Below are 23,196 nucleotides of genomic sequence, written 5' to 3'. Positions count from 1 at the left end.
TTGGCCGAAAAAAACGGCATACTATACTATGACGTTTTTTATGAGTTTTTATGACATTTTGAGGTGGAAAAAAATTTTGACTTTTTTTGGCCGAAAAAAACGGCATACTATACTATGACGTTTTTTATGACTTTTGGAGGTGGAAAAAAATTGTGACTTTTTTTGGCCGAAAAAAACGGCATACTATACTATGACGTTTTTTATGACTTTTGGAGGTGGAAAAAAATTGTGACTTTTTTTGGCCGAAAAAAACGGCATACTATACTATGACGTTTTTTATGAGTTTTTATGACATTTTGAGGTGGAAAAAAATTTTGACTTTTTTTGGCCGAAAAAAAACGGCATACTATACTATGACGTTTTTTATGAGTTTTTATGACATTTTGAGGTGGAAAAAATTTTTGACTTTTTTTGGCCGAAAAAAAACGGCATACTATACTATGACGTTTTTTATGAGTTTTTATGACATTTTGAGGTGGAAAAAATTTTTGACTTTTTTTGGCCGAAAAAAACGGCATACTATACTATGACGTTTTTTATGAGTTTTTATGACATTTTGAGGTGGAAAAAAATTGTGACTTTTTTTGGCCGAAAAAAACGGCATACTATACTATGACGTTTTTTATGACTTTTGGAGGTGGAAAAAAATTTTGACTTTTTTTGGCCGAAAAAAACGGCATACTATACTATGACGTTTTTTATGAGTTTTTACGACATTTTGAGGTGGAAAAAAATTTTGACTTTTTTTGGCCGAAAAAAACGCCATACTATACTATGACGTTTTTTATGACTTTTGGAGGTGGAAAAAAATTGTGACTTTTTTTGGCCGAAAAAAACGGCATACTATACTATGACGTTTTTTATGACTTTTGGAGGTGGAAAAAAATTGTGACTTTTTTTGGCCGAAAAAAACGGCATACTATACTATGACGTTTTTTATGAGTTTTTATGACATTCTGAGGTGGAAAAAAATTGTGACTTTTTTTGGCCGAAAAAAACGGCATACTATACTATGACGTTTTTTATGAGTTTTTATGACATTTTGAGGTGGAAAAAAATTTTGACTTTTTTTGGCCGAAAAAAACGACATACTATACTATGACGTTTTTTATGAGTTTTTATGACATTTTGAGGTGGAAAAAAATTTTGAGTTTTTTTGGCCGAAAAAAACGACATACTATACTATGACGTTTTTTATGAGTTTTTATGACATTTTGAGGTGGAAAAAAATTTTGAGTTTTTTTGGCCGAAAAAAACGCCATACTATACTATGACGTTTTTTCTGACTTTTGGAGGTGGAAAAAAATGTTGACTTTTTTTGGCCGAAAAAAACGGCATACTATACTATGACGTTTTTTATGAGTTTTTATGACATTTTGAGGTGGAAAAAAATTTTGAGTTTTTTTGGCCGAAAAAAACGGCATACTATACTATGACGTTTTTTATGAGTTTTTATGACATTTTGAGGTGGAAAAAAATTTTGAGTTTTTTTGGCCGAAAAAAACGCCATACTATACTATGACGTTTTTTATGACTTTTGGAGGTGAAAAAAAATTGTGACTTTTTTTGGCCGAAAAAAACGGCATACTATACTATGACGTTTTTTATGAGTTTTTATGACATTTTGAGGTGGAAAAAAATTTTGAGTTTTTTTGGCCGAAAAAAACGCCATACTATACTATGACGTTTTTTATGAGTTTTTATGACATTTTGAGGTGGAAAAAAATTTTGAGTTTTTTTGGCCGAAAAAAACGCCATACTATACTATGACGTTTTTTATGAGTTTTTATGACATTTTGAGGTGGAAAAAAATTTTGAGTTTTTTTGGCCGAAAAAAACGACATACTATACTATGACGTTTTTTCTGACTTTTGGAGGTGGAAAAAAATGTTGACTTTTTTTGGCCGAAAAAAACGGCATACTATACTATGACGTTTTTTATGAGTTTTTATGACATTTTGAGGTGGAAAAAATTTTTGACTTTTTTTGGCCGAAAAAAACGCCATACTATACTATGACGTTTTTTATGAGTTTTTATGACATTTTGAGGTGGAAAAAAATTTTGAGTTTTTTTGGCCGAAAAAAACGACATACTATACTATGACGTTTTTTATGAGTTTTTATGACATTTTGAGGTGGAAAAAAATTTTGAGTTTTTTTTGGCCGAAAAAAAACGCCATACTATACTATGACGTTTTTTCTGACTTTTGGAGGTGGAAAAAAATGTTGACTTTTTTTGGCCGAAAAAAACGGCATACTATACTATGACGTTTTTTATGAGTTTTTATGACATTTTGAGGTGGAAAAAAATTTTGACTTTTTTTGGCCGAAAAAAACGGCATACTATACTATGACGTTTTTTATGACTTTTGGAGGTGGAAAAAAATGTTGACTTTTTTTGGCCGAAAAAAACGGCATACTATACTATGACATTTTTTATGAGTTTTTATGACATTTTGAGGTGGAAAAAAATTTTGAGTTTTTTTGGCCGAAAAAAACGCCATACTATACTATGACGTTTTTTCTGACTTTTGGAGGTGGAAAAAAATGTTGACTTTTTTTGGCCGAAAAAAACGGCATACTATACTATGACGTTTTTTATGAGTTTTTATGACATTTTGAGGTGGAAAAAAATTTTGACTTTTTTTGGCCGAAAAAAACGGCATACTATACTATGACGTTTTTTATGACTTTTGGAGGTGGAAAAAAATTGTGACTTTTTTTGGCCGAAAAAAACGGCATACTATACTATGACGTTTTTTATGACTTTTGGAGGTGGAAAAAAATTGTGACTTTTTTTGGCCGAAAAAAACGGCATACTATACTATGACGTTTTTTATGAGTTTTTATGACATTTTGAGGTGGAAAAAAATTTTGAGTTTTTTTGGCCGAAAAAAACGGCATACTATACTATGACGTTTTTTCTGACTTTTGGAGGTGGAAAAAAATTTTGAGTTTTTTTGGCCGAAAAAAACGGCATACTATACTATGACGTTTTTTATGAGTTTTTATGACATTTTGAGGTGGAAAAAAATTTTGACTTTTTTTGGCCGAAAAAAACGGCATACTATACTATGACGTTTTTTCTGACTTTTGGAGGTGGAAAAAAATTTTGAGTTTTTTTGGCCGAAAAAAACGGCATACTATACTATGACATTTTTTATGAGTTTTTATGACTTTTGGAGGTGGAAAAAAATTTTGACTTTTTTTGGCCGAAAAAAACGGCATACTATACTATGACATTTTTTATGAGTTTTTATGACATTTTGAGGTGGAAAAAAATTTTGAGTTTTTTTGGCCGAAAAAAACGCCATACTATACTATGACGTTTTTTCTGACTTTTGGAGGTGGAAAAAAATGTTGACTTTTTTTGGCCGAAAAAAACGGCATACTATACTATGACGTTTTTTATGAGTTTTTATGACATTTTGAGGTGGAAAAAAATTTTGACTTTTTTTGGCCGAAAAAAACGGCATACTATACTATGACGTTTTTTATGAGTTTTTATGACATTTTGAGGTGGAAAAAAATTTTGACTTTTTTTGGCCGAAAAAAACGGCATACTATACTATGACGTTTTTTATGACTTTTGGAGGTGGAAAAAAATTGTGACTTTTTTTGGCCGAAAAAAACGGCATACTATACTATGACGTTTTTTATGACTTTTGGAGGTGGAAAAAAATTGTGACTTTTTTTGGCCGAAAAAAACGGCATACTATACTATGACGTTTTTTATGAGTTTTTATGACATTTTGAGGTGGAAAAAAATTTTGAGTTTTTTTGGCCGAAAAAAACGACATACTATACTATGACGTTTTTTATGAGTTTTTATGACATTTTGAGGTGGAAAAAAATTTTGAGTTTTTTTGGCCGAAAAAAACGCCATACTATACTATGACGTTTTTTCTGACTTTTGGAGGTGGAAAAAAATTGTGACTTTTTTTGGCCGAAAAAAACGGCATACTATACTATGACGTTTTTTCTGACTTTTGGAGGTGGAAAAAAATTGTGACTTTTTTTGGCCGAAAAAAACGGCATACTATACTATGACGTTTTTTATGAGTTTTTATGACATTTTGAGGTGGAAAAAAATTTTGAGTTTTTTTGGCCGAAAAAAACGGCATACTATACTATGACGTTTTTTCTGACTTTTGGAGGTGGAAAAAAATTTTGAGTTTTTTTGGCCGAAAAAAACGGCATACTATACTATGACGTTTTTTATGAGTTTTTATGACATTTTGAGGTGGAAAAAAATTTTGACTTTTTTTGGCCGAAAAAAACGGCATACTATACTATGACGTTTTTTATGAGTTTTTATGACATTTTGAGGTGGAAAAAAATTTTGACTTTTTTTGGCCGAAAAAAACGGCATACTATACTATGACGTTTTTTATGAGTTTTTATGACATTTTGAGGTGGAAAAAAATTTTGAGTTTTTTTTGCCGAAAAAAACGACATACTATACTATGACGTTTTTTATGAGTTTTTATGACATTTTGAGGTGGAAAAAAATTTTGAGTTTTTTTGGCCGAAAAAAACGCCATACTATACTATGACGTTTTTTCTGACTTTTGGAGGTGGAAAAAAATTGTGAATTTTTTTGGCCGAAAAAAACGCCATACTATACTATGACGTTTTTTCTGACTTTTGGAGGTGGAAAAAAATGTTGAGTTTTTTTGGCCGAAAAAAACGGCATACTATACTATGACGTTTTTTATGAGTTTTTATGACATTTTGAGGTGGAAAAAAATTTTGACTTTTTTTGGCCGAAAAAAACGGCATACTATACTATGACGTTTTTTATGACTTTTGGAGGTGGAAAAAAATTGTGACTTTTTTTGGCCGAAAAAAACGGCATACTATACTATGACGTTTTTTATGAGTTTTTATGACATTTTGAGGTGGAAAAAAATTGTGACTTTTTTTGGCCGAAAAAAACGGCATACTATACTATGACGTTTTTTATGAGTTTTTATGACATTTTGAGGTGGAAAAAAATGTTGACTTTTTTTGGCCGAAAAAAACGCCATACTATACTATGACGTTTTTTCTGACTTTTGGAGGTGGAAAAAAAATTTGACTTTTTTTGGCCGAAAAAAACGGCATACTATACTATGACGTTTTTTATGAGTTTTTATGACATTTTGAGGTGGAAAAAAATTGTGACTTTTTTTGGCCGAAAAAAACGGCATACTATACTATGACGTTTTTTATGAGTTTTTATGACATTTTGAGGTGGAAAAAAATTTTGAGTTTTTTTGGCCGAAAAAAACGCCATACTATACTATGACGTTTTTTCTGACTTTTGGAGGTGGAAAAAAATTTTGAGTTTTTTTGGCCGAAAAAAACGGCATACTATACTATGACGTTTTTTCTGACTTTTGGAGGTGGAAAAAAATTGTGACTTTTTTTGGCCGAAAAAAACGGCATACTATACTATGACGTTTTTTATGAGTTTTTATGACATTTTGAGGTGGAAAAAAATTTTGAGTTTTTTTGGCCGAAAAAAACGCCATACTATACTATGACGTTTTTTATGACTTTTGGAGGTGGAAAAAATTTTTGAGTTTTTTTGGCCGAAAAAAACGGCATACTATACTATGACGTTTTTTATGAGTTTTTATGACATTTTGAGGTGGAAAAAAATTTTGACTTTTTTTGGCCGAAAAAAACGGCATACTATACTATGACGTTTTTTATGAGTTTTTATGACATTTTGAGGTGGAAAAAAATTTTGACTTATTTTGGCCGAAAAAAACGGCATACTATACTATGACGTTTTTTATGAGTTTTTATGACATTTTGAGGTGGAAAAAAATTTTGAGTTTTTTTGGCCGAAAAAAACGGCATACTATACTATGACGTTGTTTCTGACTTTTGGAGGTGGAAAAAAATTGTGACTTTTTTTGGCCGAAAAAAACGGCATACTATACTATGACGTTTTTTCTGACTTTTGGAGGTGGAAAAAAATTTTGACTTTTTTTGGCCGAAAAAAACGGCATACTATACTATGACGTTTTTTATGAGTTTTTACGACATTTTGAGGTGGAAAAAAATTTTGACTTTTTTTGGCCGAAAAAAACGCCATACTATACTATGACGTTTTTTATGACTTTTGGAGGTGGAAAAAAATTGTGACTTTTTTTGGCCGAAAAAAACGGCATACTATACTATGACGTTTTTTATGACTTTTGGAGGTGGAAAAAAATTGTGACTTTTTTTGGCCGAAAAAAACGGCATACTATACTATGACGTTTTTTATGAGTTTTTATGACATTCTGAGGTGGAAAAAAATTGTGACTTTTTTTGGCCGAAAAAAACGGCATACTATACTATGACGTTTTTTATGACTTTTGGAGGTGGAAAAAAATGTTGACTTTTTTTGGCCGAAAAAAACGCCATACTATACTATGACGTTTTTTATGACTTTTGGAGGTGGAAAAAAATTGTGACTTTTTTTGGCCGAAAAAAACGGCATACTATACTATGACGTTTTTTATGAGTTTTTATGACATTTTGAGGTGGAAAAAAATTTTGACTTTTTTTGGCCGAAAAAAACGGCATACTATACTATGACGTTTTTTCTGACTTTTGGAGGTGGAAAAAAATTTTGACTTTTTTTGGCCGAAAAAAACGGCATACTATACTATGACGTTTTTTATGAGTTTTTATGACATTTTGAGGTGGAAAAAAATTTTGACTTTTTTTGGCCGAAAAAAACGGCATACTATACTATGACGTTTTTTATGAGTTTTTATGACATTTTGAGGTGGAAAAAAATTTTGACTTTTTTTGGCCGAAAAAAACGGCATACTATACTATGACGTTTTTTATGAGTTTTTATGACATTTTGAGGTGGAAAAAAATTTTGAGTTTTTTTTGCCGAAAAAAACGACATACTATACTATGACGTTTTTTATGAGTTTTTATGACATTTTGAGGTGGAAAAAAATTTTGAGTTTTTTTGGCCGAAAAAAACGCCATACTATACTATGACGTTTTTTCTGACTTTTGGAGGTGGAAAAAAATTGTGAATTTTTTTGGCCGAAAAAAACGCCATACTATACTATGACGTTTTTTCTGACTTTTGGAGGTGGAAAAAAATGTTGACTTTTTTTGGCCGAAAAAAACGGCATACTATACTATGACGTTTTTTATGAGTTTTTATGACATTTTGAGGTGGAAAAAAATTTTGAGTTTTTTTGGCCGAAAAAAACGGCATACTATACTATGACGTTTTTTCTGACTTTTGGAGGTGGAAAAAAATTTTGACTTTTTTTGGCCGAAAAAAAACGGCATACTATACTATGACGTTTTTTATGAGTTTTTATGACATTTTGAGGTGGAAAAAATTTTTGACTTTTTTTGGCCGAAAAAAACGGCATACTATACTATGACGTTTTTTATGAGTTTTTATGACATTTTGAGGTGGAAAAAAATTTTGACTTTTTTTGGCCGAAAAAAACGACATACTATACTATGACGTTTTTTATGAGTTTTTATGACATTTTGAGGTGGAAAAAAATTTTGACTTTTTTTGGCCGAAAAAAACGGCATACTATACTATGACGTTTTTTCTGACTTTTGGAGGTGGAAAAAAATGTTGACTTTTTTTGGCCGAAAAAAACGGCATACTATACTATGACGTTTTTTATGACTTTTGGAGGTGGAAAAAAATTTTGACTTTTTTTGGCCGAAAAAAACGGCATACTATACTATGACGTTTTTTATGAGTTTTTATGACATTTTGAGGTGGAAAAAAATTTTGAGTTTTTTTGGCCGAAAAAAACGCCATACTATACTATGACGTTTTTTCTGACTTTTGGAGGTGGAAAAAAATGTTGACTTTTTTTGGCCGAAAAAAACGGCATACTATACTATGACGTTTTTTATGAGTTTTTATGACATTTTGAGGTGGAAAAAAATTTTGACTTTTTTTGGCCGAAAAAAACGGCATACTATACTATGACGTTTTTTATGAGTTTTTATGACATTTTGAGGTGGAAAAAAATTTTGACTTTTTTTGGCCGAAAAAAACGGCATACTATACTATGACGTTTTTTATGACTTTTGGAGGTGGAAAAAAATTGTGACTTTTTTTGGCCGAAAAAAACGGCATACTATACTATGACGTTTTTTATGACTTTTGGAGGTGGAAAAAAATTGTGACTTTTTTTGGCCGAAAAAAACGGCATACTATACTATGACGTTTTTTATGAGTTTTTATGACATTTTGAGGTGGAAAAAAATTTTGAGTTTTTTTGGCCGAAAAAAACGGCATACTATACTATGACGTTTTTTCTGACTTTTGGAGGTGGAAAAAAATTGTGACTTTTTTTGGCCGAAAAAAACGGCATACTATACTATGACGTTTTTTATGAGTTTTTATGACATTTTGAGGTGGAAAAAAATTTTGACTTTTTTTGGCCGAAAAAAACGGCATACTATACTATGACGTTTTTTATGAGTTTTTATGACATTTTGAGGTGGAAAAAAATTTTGAGTTTTTTTGGCCGAAAAAAACGGCATACTATACTATGACGTTTTTTATGAGTTTTTATGACATTTTGAGGTGGAAAAAAATTTTGACTTATTTTGGCCGAAAAAAACGGCATACTATACTATGACGTTTTTTATGAGTTTTTATGACATTTTGAGGTGGAAAAAAATTTTGACTTTTTTTGGCCGAAAAAAACGGCATACTATACTATGACGTTTTTTCTGACTTTTGGAGGTGGAAAAAAATTGTGACTTTTTTTGGCCGAAAAAAACGGCATACTATACTATGACGTTTTTTATGACTTTTGGAGGTGGAAAAAAATTTTGACTTTTTTTGGCCGAAAAAAACGGCATACTATACTATGACGTTTTTTATGAGTTTTTACGACATTTTGAGGTGGAAAAAAATTTTGACTTTTTTTGGCCGAAAAAAACGCCATACTATACTATGACGTTTTTTATGACTTTTGGAGGTGGAAAAAAATTGTGACTTTTTTTGGCCGAAAAAAACGCCATACTATACTATGACGTTTTTTATGAGTTTTTATGACATTCTGAGGTGGAAAAAAATTGTGACTTTTTTTGGCCGAAAAAAACGGCATACTATACTATGACGTTTTTTATGACTTTTGGAGGTGGAAAAAAATTTTGACTTTTTTTGGCCGAAAAAAACGCCATACTATACTATGACGTTTTTTCTGACTTTTGGAGGTGGAAAAAAATGTTGACTTTTTTTGGCCGAAAAAAACGGCATACTATACTATGACGTTTTTTATGAGTTTTTACGACATTTTGAGGTGGAAAAAAATTTTGACTTTTTTTGGCCGAAAAAAACGCCATACTATACTATGACGTTTTTTCTGACTTTTGGAGGTGGAAAAAAATGTTGACTTTTTTTGGCCGAAAAAAACGGCATACTATACTATGACGTTTTTTATGAGTTTTTATGACATTTTGAGGTGGAAAAAAATTTTGAGTTTTTTTGGCCGAAAAAAACGCCATACTATACTATGACGTTTTTTCTGACTTTTGGAGGTGGAAAAAAATTGTGACTTTTTTTGGCCGAAAAAAACGGCATACTATACTATGACGTTTTTTCTGACTTTTGGAGGTGGAAAAAAATTGTGACTTTTTTTGGCCGAAAAAAACGGCATACTATACTATGACGTTTTTTATGAGTTTTTATGACATTTTGAGGTGGAAAAAAATTTTGAGTATTTTTGGCCGAAAAAAACGGCATACTATACTATGACGTTTTTTCTGACTTTTGGAGGTGGAAAAAAATTTTGAGTTTTTTTGGCCGAAAAAAACGGCATACTATACTATGACGTTTTTTATGAGTTTTTATGACATTTTGAGGTGGAAAAAAATTTTGACTTTTTTTGGCCGAAAAAAACGGCATACTATACTATGACGTTTTTTATGAGTTTTTATGACATTTTGAGGTGGAAAAAAATTTTGACTTTTTTTGGCCGAAAAAAACGGCATACTATACTATGACGTTTTTTATGAGTTTTTATGACATTTTGAGGTGGAAAAAAATTTTGAGTTTTTTTTGCCGAAAAAAACGACATACTATACTATGACGTTTTTTATGAGTTTTTATGACATTTTGAGGTGGAAAAAAATTTTGAGTTTTTTTGGCCGAAAAAAACGCCATACTATACTATGACGTTTTTTCTGACTTTTGGAGGTGGAAAAAAATTGTGAATTTTTTTGGCCGAAAAAAACGCCATACTATACTATGACGTTTTTTCTGACTTTTGGAGGTGGAAAAAAATGTTGAGTTTTTTTGGCCGAAAAAAACGGCATACTATACTATGACGTTTTTTATGAGTTTTTATGACATTTTGAGGTGGAAAAAAATTTTGACTTTTTTTGGCCGAAAAAAACGGCATACTATACTATGACGTTTTTTATGACTTTTGGAGGTGGAAAAAAATTGTGACTTTTTTTGGCCGAAAAAAACGGCATACTATACTATGACGTTTTTTATGAGTTTTTATGACATTTTGAGGTGGAAAAAAATTGTGACTTTTTTTGGCCGAAAAAAACGGCATACTATACTATGACGTTTTTTATGAGTTTTTATGACATTTTGAGGTGGAAAAAAATGTTGACTTTTTTTGGCCGAAAAAAACGCCATACTATACTATGACGTTTTTTCTGACTTTTGGAGGTGGAAAAAAAATTTGACTTTTTTTGGCCGAAAAAAACGGCATACTATACTATGACGTTTTTTATGAGTTTTTATGACATTTTGAGGTGGAAAAAAATTGTGACTTTTTTTGGCCGAAAAAAACGGCATACTATACTATGACGTTTTTTATGAGTTTTTATGACATTTTGAGGTGGAAAAAAATTTTGAGTTTTTTTGGCCGAAAAAAACGCCATACTATACTATGACGTTTTTTATGACTTTTGGAGGTGGAAAAAAATTTTGAGTTTTTTTGGCCGAAAAAAACGGCATACTATACTATGACGTTTTTTCTGACTTTTGGAGGTGGAAAAAAATTGTGACTTTTTTTGGCCGAAAAAAACGGCATACTATACTATGACGTTTTTTATGAGTTTTTATGACATTTTGAGGTGGAAAAAAATTTTGAGTTTTTTTGGCCGAAAAAAACGCCATACTATACTATGACGTTTTTTATGACTTTTGGAGGTGGAAAAAATTTTTGAGTTTTTTTGGCCGAAAAAAACGGCATACTATACTATGACGTTTTTTATGAGTTTTTATGACATTTTGAGGTGGAAAAAAATTTTGACTTTTTTTGGCCGAAAAAAACGGCATACTATACTATGACGTTTTTTATGAGTTTTTATGACATTTTGAGGTGGAAAAAAATTTTGACTTATTTTGGCCGAAAAAAACGGCATACTATACTATGACGTTTTTTATGAGTTTTTATGACATTTTGAGGTGGAAAAAAATTTTGAGTTTTTTTGGCCGAAAAAAACGGCATACTATACTATGACGTTTTTTCTGACTTTTGGAGGTGGAAAAAAATTGTGACTTTTTTTGGCCGAAAAAAACGGCATACTATACTATGACGTTTTTTCTGACTTTTGGAGGTGGAAAAAAATTTTGACTTTTTTTGGCCGAAAAAAACGGCATACTATACTATGACGTTTTTTATGAGTTTTTACGACATTTTGAGGTGGAAAAAAATTTTGACTTTTTTTGGCCGAAAAAAACGCCATACTATACTATGACGTTTTTTATGACTTTTGGAGGTGGAAAAAAATTGTGACTTTTTTTGGCCGAAAAAAACGGCATACTATACTATGACGTTTTTTATGACTTTTGGAGGTGGAAAAAAATTGTGACTTTTTTTGGCCGAAAAAAACGGCATACTATACTATGACGTTTTTTATGAGTTTTTATGACATTCTGAGGTGGAAAAAAATTGTGACTTTTTTTGGCCGAAAAAAAACGGCATACTATACTATGACGTTTTTTATGACTTTTGGAGGTGGAAAAAAATTTTGACTTTTTTTGGCCGAAAAAAACGCCATACTATACTATGACGTTTTTTATGACTTTTGGAGGTGGAAAAAAATTGTGACTTTTTTTGGCCGAAAAAAACGGCATACTATACTATGACGTTTTTTATGAGTTTTTATGACATTTTGAGGTGGAAAAAAATTTTGACTTTTTTTGGCCGAAAAAAACGGCATACTATACTATGACGTTTTTTCTGACTTTTGGAGGTGGAAAAAAATTTTGACTTTTTTTGGCCGAAAAAAACGGCATACTATACTATGACGTTTTTTATGAGTTTTTATGACATTTTGAGGTGGAAAAAAATTTTGACTTTTTTTGGCCGAAAAAAACGGCATACTATACTATGACGTTTTTTATGAGTTTTTATGACATTTTGAGGTGGAAAAAAATTTTGACTTTTTTTGGCCGAAAAAAACGGCATACTATACTATGACGTTTTTTATGAGTTTTTATGACATTTTGAGGTGGAAAAAAATTTTGAGTTTTTTTTGCCGAAAAAAACGACATACTATACTATGACGTTTTTTATGAGTTTTTATGACATTTTGAGGTGGAAAAAAATTTTGAGTTTTTTTGGCCGAAAAAAACGCCATACTATACTATGACGTTTTTTCTGACTTTTGGAGGTGGAAAAAAATTGTGAATTTTTTTGGCCGAAAAAAACGCCATACTATACTATGACGTTTTTTCTGACTTTTGGAGGTGGAAAAAAATGTTGAGTTTTTTTGGCCGAAAAAAACGGCATACTATACTATGACGTTTTTTATGAGTTTTTATGACATTTTGAGGTGGAAAAAAATTTTGAGTTTTTTTGGCCGAAAAAAACGGCATACTATACTATGACGTTTTTTCTGACTTTTGGAGGTGGAAAAAAATTTTGACTTTTTTTGGCCGAAAAAAACGGCATACTATACTATGACGTTTTTTATGAGTTTTTATGACATTTTGAGGTGGAAAAGATTTTTGACTTTTTTTGGCCGAAAAAAACGGCATACTATACTATGACGTTTTTTATGAGTTTTTATGACATTTTGAGGTGGAAAAAAATTTTGACTTTTTTTGGCCGAAAAAAACGACATACTATACTATGACGTTTTTTATGAGTTTTTATGACATTTTGAGGTGGAAAAAAATTTTGACTTTTTTTGGCCGAAAAAAACGGCATACTATACTATGACGTTTTTTCTGACTTTTGGAGGTGGAAAAAAATGTTGACTTTTTTTGGCCGAAAAAAACGGCATACTATACTATGACGTTTTTTATGACTTTTGGAGGTGGAAAAAAATTTTGACTTTTTTTGGCCGAAAAAAACGGCATACTATACTATGACATTTTTTATGAGTTTTTATGACATTTTGAGGTGGAAAAAAATTTTGAGTTTTTTTGGCCGAAAAAAACGCCATACTATACTATGACGTTTTTTCTGACTTTTGGAGGTGGAAAAAAATGTTGACTTTTTTTGGCCGAAAAAAACGGCATACTATACTATGACGTTTTTTATGAGTTTTTATGACATTTTGAGGTGGAAAAAAATTTTGACTTTTTTTGGCCGAAAAAAACGGCATACTATACTATGACGTTTTTTATGAGTTTTTATGACATTTTGAGGTGGAAAAAAATTTTGACTTTTTTTGGCCGAAAAAAACGCCATACTATACTATGACGTTTTTTATGACTTTTGGAGGTGGAAAAAAATTGTGACTTTTTTTGGCCGAAAAAAACGGCATACTATACTATGACGTTTTTTATGACTTTTGGAGGTGGAAAAAAATTGTGACTTTTTTTGGCCGAAAAAAACGGCATACTATACTATGACGTTTTTTATGAGTTTTTATGACATTTTGAGGTGGAAAAAAATTTTGAGTTTTTTTGGCCGAAAAAAACGGCATACTATACTATGACGTTTTTTATGAGTTTTTATGACATTTTGAGGTGGAAAAAAATTTTGAGTTTTTTTGGCCGAAAAAAACGGCATACTATACTATGACGTTTTTTATGAGTTTTTATGACATTTTGAGGTGGAAAAAAATTTTGACTTATTTTGGCCGAAAAAAACGGCATACTATACTATGACGTTTTTTATGAGTTTTTATGACATTTTGAGGTGGAAAAAAATTTTGACTTTTTTTGGCCGAAAAAAACGGCATACTATACTATGACGTTTTTTCTGACTTTTGGAGGTGGAAAAAAATTGTGACTTTTTTTGGCCGAAAAAAACGGCATACTATACTATGACGTTTTTTATGACTTTTGGAGGTGGAAAAAAATTTTGACTTTTTTTGGCCGAAAAAAACGGCATACTATACTATGACGTTTTTTATGAGTTTTTACGACATTTTGAGGTGGAAAAAAATTTTGACTTTTTTTGGCCGAAAAAAACGCCATACTATACTATGACGTTTTTTATGACTTTTGGAGGTGGAAAAAAATTGTGACTTTTTTTGGCCGAAAAAAACGCCATACTATACTATGACGTTTTTTATGAGTTTTTATGACATTCTGAGGTGGAAAAAAATTGTGACTTTTTTTGGCCGAAAAAAACGGCATACTATACTATGACGTTTTTTCTGACTTTTGGAGGTGGAAAAAAATTTTGACTTTTTTTGGCCGAAAAAAACGCCATACTATACTATGACGTTTTTTATGACTTTTGGAGGTGGAAAAAAATGTTGACTTTTTTTGGCCGAAAAAAACGGCATACTATACTATGACGTTTTTTATGAGTTTTTATGACATTTTGAGGTGGAAAAAAATTTTGAGTTTTTTTGGCCGGAAAAAACGCCATACTATACTATGACGTTTTTTCTGACTGTTGGAGGTGGAAAAAAATGTTGACTTTTTTTGGCCGAAAAAAACGGCATACTATACTATGACGTTTTTTATGAGTTTTTATGACATTTTGAGGTGGAAAAAAATTTTGACTTTTTTTGGCCGAAAAAAACGGCATACTATACTATGACGTTTTTTATGAGTTTTTATGACATTTTGAGGTGGAAAAAAATTTTGACTTTTTTTGGCCGAAAAAAAACGGCATACTATACTATGACGTTTTTTATGAGTTTTTATGACATTTTGAGGTGGAAAAAAATTTTGAGTTTTTTTGGCCGAAAAAAACGCCATACTATACTATGACGTTTTTTCTGACTTTTGGAGGTGAAAAAAAATTGTGACTTTTTTTGGCCGAAAAAAACGGCATACTATACTATGACGTTTTTTCTGACTTTTGGAGGTGGAAAAAAATTGTGACTTTTTTTGGCCGAAAAAAACGGCATACTATACTATGACGTTTTTTCTGACTTTTGGAGGTGGAAAAAAATTGTGACTTTTTTTGGCCGAAAAAAACGGCATACTATACTATGACGTTTTTTATGAGTTTTTATGACATTTTGAGGTGGAAAAAAATTTTGAGTTTTTTTGGCCGAAAAAAACGGCATACTATACTATGACGTTTTTTATGAGTTTTTATGACATTTTGAGGTGGAAAAAAATTTTGACTTTTTTTGGCCGAAAAAAACGGCATACTATACTATGACGTTTTTTATGAGTTTTTACGACATTTTGAGGTGGAAAAAAATTTTGACTTTTTTTGGCCGAAAAAAACGCCATATTATACTATGACGTTTTTTATGACTTTTGGAGGTGGAAAAAAATTGTGACTTTTTTTGGCCGAAAAAAACGGCATACTATACTATGACGTTTTTTATGACTTTTGGAGGTGGAAAAAAATTGTGACTTTTTTTGGCCGAAAAAAACGGCATACTATACTATGACGTTTTTTATGAGTTTTTATGACATTCTGAGGTGGAAAAAAATTGTGACTTTTTTTGGCCGAAAAAAACGGCATACTATACTATGACGTTTTTTATGACTTTTGGAGGTGGAAAAAAATTTTGACTTTTTTTGGCCGAAAAAAACGCCATACTATACTATGACGTTTTTTATGACTTTTGGAGGTGGAAAAAAATTGTGACTTTTTTTGGCCGAAAAAAACGGCATACTATACTATGACGTTTTTTATGAGTTTTTATGACATTTTGAGGTGGAAAAAAATTTTGAGTTTTTTTGGCCGAAAAAAACGCCATACTATACTATGACGTTTTTTCTGACTTTTGGAGGTGGAAAAAAATTGTGAATTTTTTTGGCCGAAAAAAACGCCATACTATACTATGACGTTTTTTCTGACTTTTGGAGGTGGAAAAAAATGTTGACTTTTTTTGGCCGAAAAAAACGGCATACTATACTATGACGTTTTTTATGAGTTTTTATGACATTTTGAGGTGGAAAAAAATTTTGAGTTTTTTTGGCCGAAAAAAACGGCATACTATACTATGACGTTTTTTCTGACTTTTGGAGGTGGAAAAAAATTTTGACTTTTTTTGGCCGAAAAAAACGGCATACTATACTATGACGTTTTTTATGAGTTTTTATGACATTTTGAGGTGGAAAAAATTTTTGACTTTTTTTGGCCGAAAAAAACGGCATACTATACTATGACGTTTTTTATGAGTTTTTATGACATTTTGAGGTGGAAAAAAATTTTGACTTTTTTTGGCCGAAAAAAACGACATACTATACTATGACGTTTTTTATGAGTTTTTATGACATTTTGAGGTGGAAAAAAATTTTGACTTTTTTTGGCCGAAAAAAACGGCATACTATACTATGACGTTTTTTCTGACTTTTGGAGGTGGAAAAAAATGTTGACTTTTTTTGGCCGAAAAAAACGGCATACTATACTATGACGTTTTTTATGACTTTTGGAGGTGGAAAAAAATTTTGACTTTTTTTGGCCGAAAAAAACGGCATACTATACTATGACATTTTTTATGAGTTTTTATGACATTTTGAGGTGGAAAAAAATTTTGAGTTTTTTTGGCCGAAAAAAACGCCATACTATACTATGACGTTTTTTCTGACTTTTGGAGGTGGAAAAAAATGTTGACTTTTTTTGGCCGAAAAAAACGGCATACTATACTATGACGTTTTTTATGAGTTTTTATGACATTTTGAGGTGGAAAAAAATTTTGACTTTTTTTGGCCGAAAAAAACGGCATACTATACTATGACGTTTTTTATGAGTTTTTATGACATTTTGAGGTGGAAAAAAATTTTGACTTTTTTTGGCCGAAAAAAACGCCATACTATACTATGACGTTTTTTATGACTTTTGGAGGTGGAAAAAAATTGTGACTTTTTTTGGCCGAAAAAAACGGCATACTATACTATGACGTTTTTTATGACTTTTGGAGGTGGAAAAAAATTGTGACTTTTTTTGGCCGAAAAAAACGGCATACTATACTATGACGTTTTTTATGAGTTTTTATGACATTTTGAGGTGGAAAAAAATTTTGACTTTTTTTGGCCGAAAAAAACGGCATACTATACTATGACGTTTTTTCTGACTTTTGGAGGTGGAAAAAAATTGTGACTTTTTTTGGCCGAAAAAAACGGCATACTATACTATGACGTTTTTTATGAGTTTTTATGACATTTTGAGGTGGAAAAAAATTTTGACTTTTTTTGGCCGAAAAAAACGGCATACTATACTATGACGTTTTTTATGAGTTTTTATGACATTTTGAGGTGGAAAAAAATTTTGAGTTTTTTTGGCCGAAAAAAACGGCATACTATACTATGACGTTTTTTATGAGTTTTTATGACATTTTGAGGTGGAAAAAAATTTTGACTTATTTTGGCCGAAAAAAACGGCATACTATACTATGACGTTTTTTATGAGTTTTTATGACATTTTGAGGTGGAAAAAAATTTTGACTTTTTTTGGCCGAAAAAAACGGCATACTATACTATGACGTTTTTTCTGACTTTTGGAGGTGGAAAAAAATTGTGACTTTTTTTGGCCGAAAAAAACGGCATACTATACTATGACGTTTTTTATGACTTTTGGAGGTGGAAAAAAATTTTGACTTTTTTTGGCCGAAAAAAACGGCATACTATACTATGACGTTTTTTATGAGTTTTTACGACATTTTGAGGTGGAAAAAAATTTTGACTTTTTTTGGCCGAAAAAAACGCCATACTATACTATGACGTTTTTTATGACTTTTGGAGGTGGAAAAAAATTGTGACTTTTTTTGGCCGAAAAAAACGCCATACTATACTATGACGTTTTTTATGAGTTTTTATGACATTCTGAGGTGGAAAAAAATTGTGACTTTTTTTGGCCGAAAAAAACGGCATACTATACTATGACGTTTTTTATGACTTTTGGAGGTGGAAAAAAATTTTGACTTTTTTTGGCCGAAAAAAACGCCATACTATACTATGACGTTTTTTATGACTTTTGGAGGTGGAAAAAAATGTTGACTTTTTTTGGCCGAAAAAAACGGCATACTATACTATGACGTTTTTTATGAGTTTTTATGACATTTTGAGGTGGAAAAAAATTTTGAGTTTTTTTGGCCGAAAAAAACGCCATACTATACTATGACGTTTTTTCTGACTGTTGGAGGTGGAAAAAAATGTTGACTTTTTTTGGCCGAAAAAAACGGCATACTATACTATGACGTTTTTTATGAGTTTTTATGACATTTTGAGGTGGAAAAAAATTTTGACTTTTTTTGGCCGAAAAAAACGGCATACTATACTATGACGTTTTTTATGAGTTTTTATGACATTTTGAGGTGGAAAAAAATTTTGACTTTTTTTGGCCGAAAAAAAACGGCATACTATACTATGACGTTTTTTATGAGTTTTTATGACATTTTGAGGTGGAAAAAAATTTTGAGTTTTTTTGGCCGAAAAAAACGCCATACTATACTATGACGTTTTTTCTGACTTTTGGAGGTGAAAAAAAATTGTGACTTTTTTTGGCCGAAAAAAACGGCATACTATACTATGACGTTTTTTCTGACTTTTGGAGGTGGAAAAAAATTGTGACTTTTTTTGGCCGAAAAAAACGGCATACTATACTATGACGTTTTTTCTGACTTTTGGAGGTGGAAAAAAATTGTGACTTTTTTTGGCCGAAAAAAACGGCATACTATACTATGACGTTTTTTATGAGTTTTTATGACATTTTGAGGTGGAAAAAAATTTTGAGTTTTTTTGGCCGAAAAAAACGGCATACTATACTATGACGTTTTTTATGAGTTTTTATGACATTTTGAGGTGGAAAAAAATTTTGACTTTTTTTGGCCGAAAAAAACGGCATACTATACTATGACGTTTTTTATGAGTTTTTATGACATTTTGAGGTGGAAAAAAATTTTGAGTTTTTTTTGCCGAAAAAAACGACATACTATACTATGACGTTTTTTATGAGTTTTTATGACATTTTGAGGTGGAAAAAAATTTTGAGTTTTTTTGGCCGAAAAAAACGCCATACTATACTATGACGTTTTTTCTGACTTTTGGAGGTGGAAAAAAATGTTGACTTTTTTTGGCCGAAAAAAACGGCATACTATACTAAGACGTTTTTTCTGACTTTTGGAGGTGGAAAAAAATTGTGACTTTTTTTGGCCGAAAAAAACGGCATACTATACTATGACGTTTTTTCTGACTTTTGGAGGTGGAAAAAAATTGTGACTTTTTTTGGCCGAAAAAAACGGCATACTATACTATGACGTTTTTTATGAGTTTTTATGACATTTTGAGGTGGAAAAAAATTTTGAGTTTTTTTGGCCGAAAAAAACGGCATACTATACTATGACGTTTTTTCTGACTTTTGGAGGTGGAAAAAAATTTTGACTTTTTTTGGCCGAAAAAAACGGCATACTATACTATGACGTTTTTTATGAGTTTTTATGACATTTTGAGGTGGAAAAAAATTTTGACTTTTTTTGGCCGAAAAAAACGGCATACTATACTATGACGTTTTTTATGAGTTTTTATGACATTTTGAGGTGGAAAAAAATTTTGACTTTTTTTGGCCGAAAAAAACGACATACTATACTATGACGTTTTTTATGAGTTTTTATGACATTTTGAGGTGGAAAAAAATTTTGACTTTTTTTGGCCGAAAAAAACGGCATACTATACTATGACGTTTTTTATGACTTTTGGAGGTGGAAAAAAATTTTGACTTTTTTTGGCCGAAAAAAACGGCATACTATACTATGACGTTTTTTCTGACTTTTGGAGGTGGAAAAAAATGTTGACTTTTTTTGGCCGAAAAAAACGGCATACTATACTATGACGTTTTTTATGAGTTTTTATGACATTTTGAGGTGGAAAAAAATTTTGAGTTTTTTTGGCCGAAAAAAACGCCATACTATACTATGACGTTTTTTATGAGTTTTTATGACATTTTGAGGTGGAAAAAAATTTTGACTTTTTTTGGCCGAAAAAAACGGCATACTATACTATGACGTTTTTTATGACTTTTGGAGGTGGAAAAAAATTGTGACTTTTTTTGGCCGAAAAAAACGGCATACTATACTATGACGTTTTTTATGACTTTTGGAGGTGGAAAAAAATTGTGACTTTTTTTGGCTGAAAAAAACGGCATACTATACTATGACGTTTTTTATGAGTTTTTATGACATTTTGAGGTGGAAAAAAATTTTGAGTTTTTTTGGCCGAAAAAAACGGCATACTATACTATGACGTTTTTTCTGACTTTTGGAGGTGGAAAAAAATTGTGACTTTTTTTGGCCGAAAAAAACGGCATACTATACTATGACGTTTTTTATGAGTTTTTATGACATTTTGAGGTGGAAAAAAATTTTGACTTTTTTTGGCCGAAAAAAACGACATACTATACTATGACGTTTTTTATGAGTTTTTATGACATTTTGAGGTGGAAAAAAATTTTGACTTTTTTTGGCCGAAAAAAACGGCATACTATACTATGACGTTTTTTCTGACTTTTGGAGGTGGAAAAAAATTTTGACTTTTTTTGGCCGAAAAAAACGGCATACTATACTATGACGTTTTTTATGACTTTTGGAGGTGGAAAAAAATGTTGACTTTTTTTGGCCGAAAAAAACGGCATACTATACTATGACGTTTTTTATGAGTTTTTATGACATTTTGAGGTGGAAAAAAATTTTGAGTTTTTTTGGCCGAAAAAAACGCCATACTATACTATGACGTTTTTTCTGACTTTTGGAGGTGGAAAAAAATGTTGACTTTTTTTGGCCGAAAAAAACGCCATACTATACTATGACGTTTTTTATGAGTTTTTATGACATTTTGAGGTGGAAAAAAATTTTGAGTTTTTTTGGCCGAAAAAAACGGCATACTATACTATGACGTTTTTTATGAGTTTTTATGACATTTTGAGGTGGAAAAAAATTTTGACTTTTTTTGGCCGAAAAAAACGGCATACTATACTATGACGTTTTTTATGAGTTTTTATGACATTTTGAGGTGGAAAAAAATTTTGACTTTTTTTGGCCGAAAAAAACGGCATACTATACTATGACGTTTTTTATGAGTTTTTATGACATTTTGAGGTGGAAAAAAATTTTGACTTTTTTTGGCCGAAAAAAACGACATACTATACTATGACGTTTTTTATGAGTTTTTATGACATTTTGAGGTGGAAAAAAATTTTGACTTTTTTTGGCCGAAAAAAACGGCATACTATACTATGACGTTTTTTCTGACTTTTGGAGGTGGAAAAAAATTTTGACTTTTTTTGGCCGAAAAAAACGGCATACTATACTATGACGTTTTTTCTGACTTTTGGAGGTGGAAAAAAATGTTGACTTTTTTTGGCCGAAAAAAACGGCATACTATACTATGACGTTTTTTATGAGTTTTTATGACATTTTGAGGTGGAAAAAAATTTTGAGTTTTTTTGGCCGAAAAAAACGCCATACTATACTATGACGTTTTTTATGAGTTTTTATGACATTTTGAGGTGGAAAAAAATTTTGACTTTTTTTGGCCGAAAAAAACGGCATACTATACTATGACGTTTTTTATGACTTTTGGAGGTGGAAAAAAATTGTGACTTTTTTTGGCCGAAAAAAACGGCATACTATACTATGACGTTTTTTATGACTTTTGGAGGTGGAAAAAAATTGTGACTTTTTTTGGCTGAAAAAAACGGCATACTATACTATGACGTTTTTTATGAGTTTTTATGACATTTTGAGGTGGAAAAAAATTTTGAGTTTTTTTGGCCGAAAAAAACGGCATACTATACTATGACGTTTTTTCTGACTTTTGGAGGTGGAAAAAAATTGTGACTTTTTTTGGCCGAAAAAAACGGCATACTATACTATGACGTTTTTTATGAGTTTTTATGACATTTTGAGGTGGAAAAAAATTTTGACTTTTTTTGGCCGAAAAAAACGACATACTATACTATGACGTTTTTTATGAGTTTTTATGACATTTTGAGGTGGAAAAAATTTTTGACTTTTTTTGGCCGAAAAAAACGGCATACTATACTATGACGTTTTTTCTGACTTTTGGAGGTGGAAAAAAATTTTGACTTTTTTTGGCCGAAAAAAACGGCATACTATACTATGACGTTTTTTATGACTTTTGGAGGTGGAAAAAAATGTTGACTTTTTTTGGCCGAAAAAAACGGCATACTATACTATGACGTTTTTTATGAGTTTTTATGACATTTTGAGGTGGAAAAAAATTTTGAGTTTTTTTGGCCGAAAAAAACGCCATACTATACTATGACGTTTTTTCTGACTTTTGGAGGTGGAAAAAAATGTTGACTTTTTTTGGCCGAAAAAAACGGCATACTATACTATGACGTTTTTTATGAGTTTTTATGACATTTTGAGGTGGAAAAAAATTTTGAGTTTTTTTGGCCGAAAAAAACGGCATACTATACTATGACGTTTTTTATGAGTTTTTATGACATTTTGAGGTGGAAAAAAATTTTGACTTTTTTTGGCCGAAAAAAACGGCATACTATACTATGACGTTTTTTATGACTTTTGGAGGTGGAAAAAAATTGTGACTTTTTTTGGCCGAAAAAAACGGCATACTATACTATGACGTTTTTTATGACTTTTGGAGGTGGAAAAAAATTGTGACTTTTTTTGGCTGAAAAAAACGGCATACTATACTATGACGTTTTTTATGAGTTTTTATGACATTTTGAGGTGGAAAAAAATTTTGAGTTTTTTTGGCCGAAAAAAACGGCATACTATACTATGACGTTTTTTATGAGTTTTTATGACATTTTGAGGTGGAAAAAAATTTTGACTTTTTTTGGCCGAAAAAAACGGCATACTATACTATGACGTTTTTTATGA

At 30.8% G+C, this 23,196-nt stretch overlaps 1 pseudogene; it reads right to left on the bottom strand.

Annotated features, from left to right (window-relative positions):
- The window catches only part of LOC121200242, a 74,086-nt pseudogene that overhangs the window by 44,891 nt on the left and 5,999 nt on the right, over nucleotides 1–23,196 (bottom strand).

Source organism: Toxotes jaculatrix, chromosome 20, assembly GCF_017976425.1.
Source record: "Toxotes jaculatrix isolate fToxJac2 chromosome 20, fToxJac2.pri, whole genome shotgun sequence".
In the NCBI taxonomy this organism is placed as follows: domain Eukaryota; kingdom Metazoa; phylum Chordata; class Actinopteri; family Toxotidae; genus Toxotes; species Toxotes jaculatrix.
This window is presented reverse-complemented; position numbering and strand designations above follow the sequence as displayed.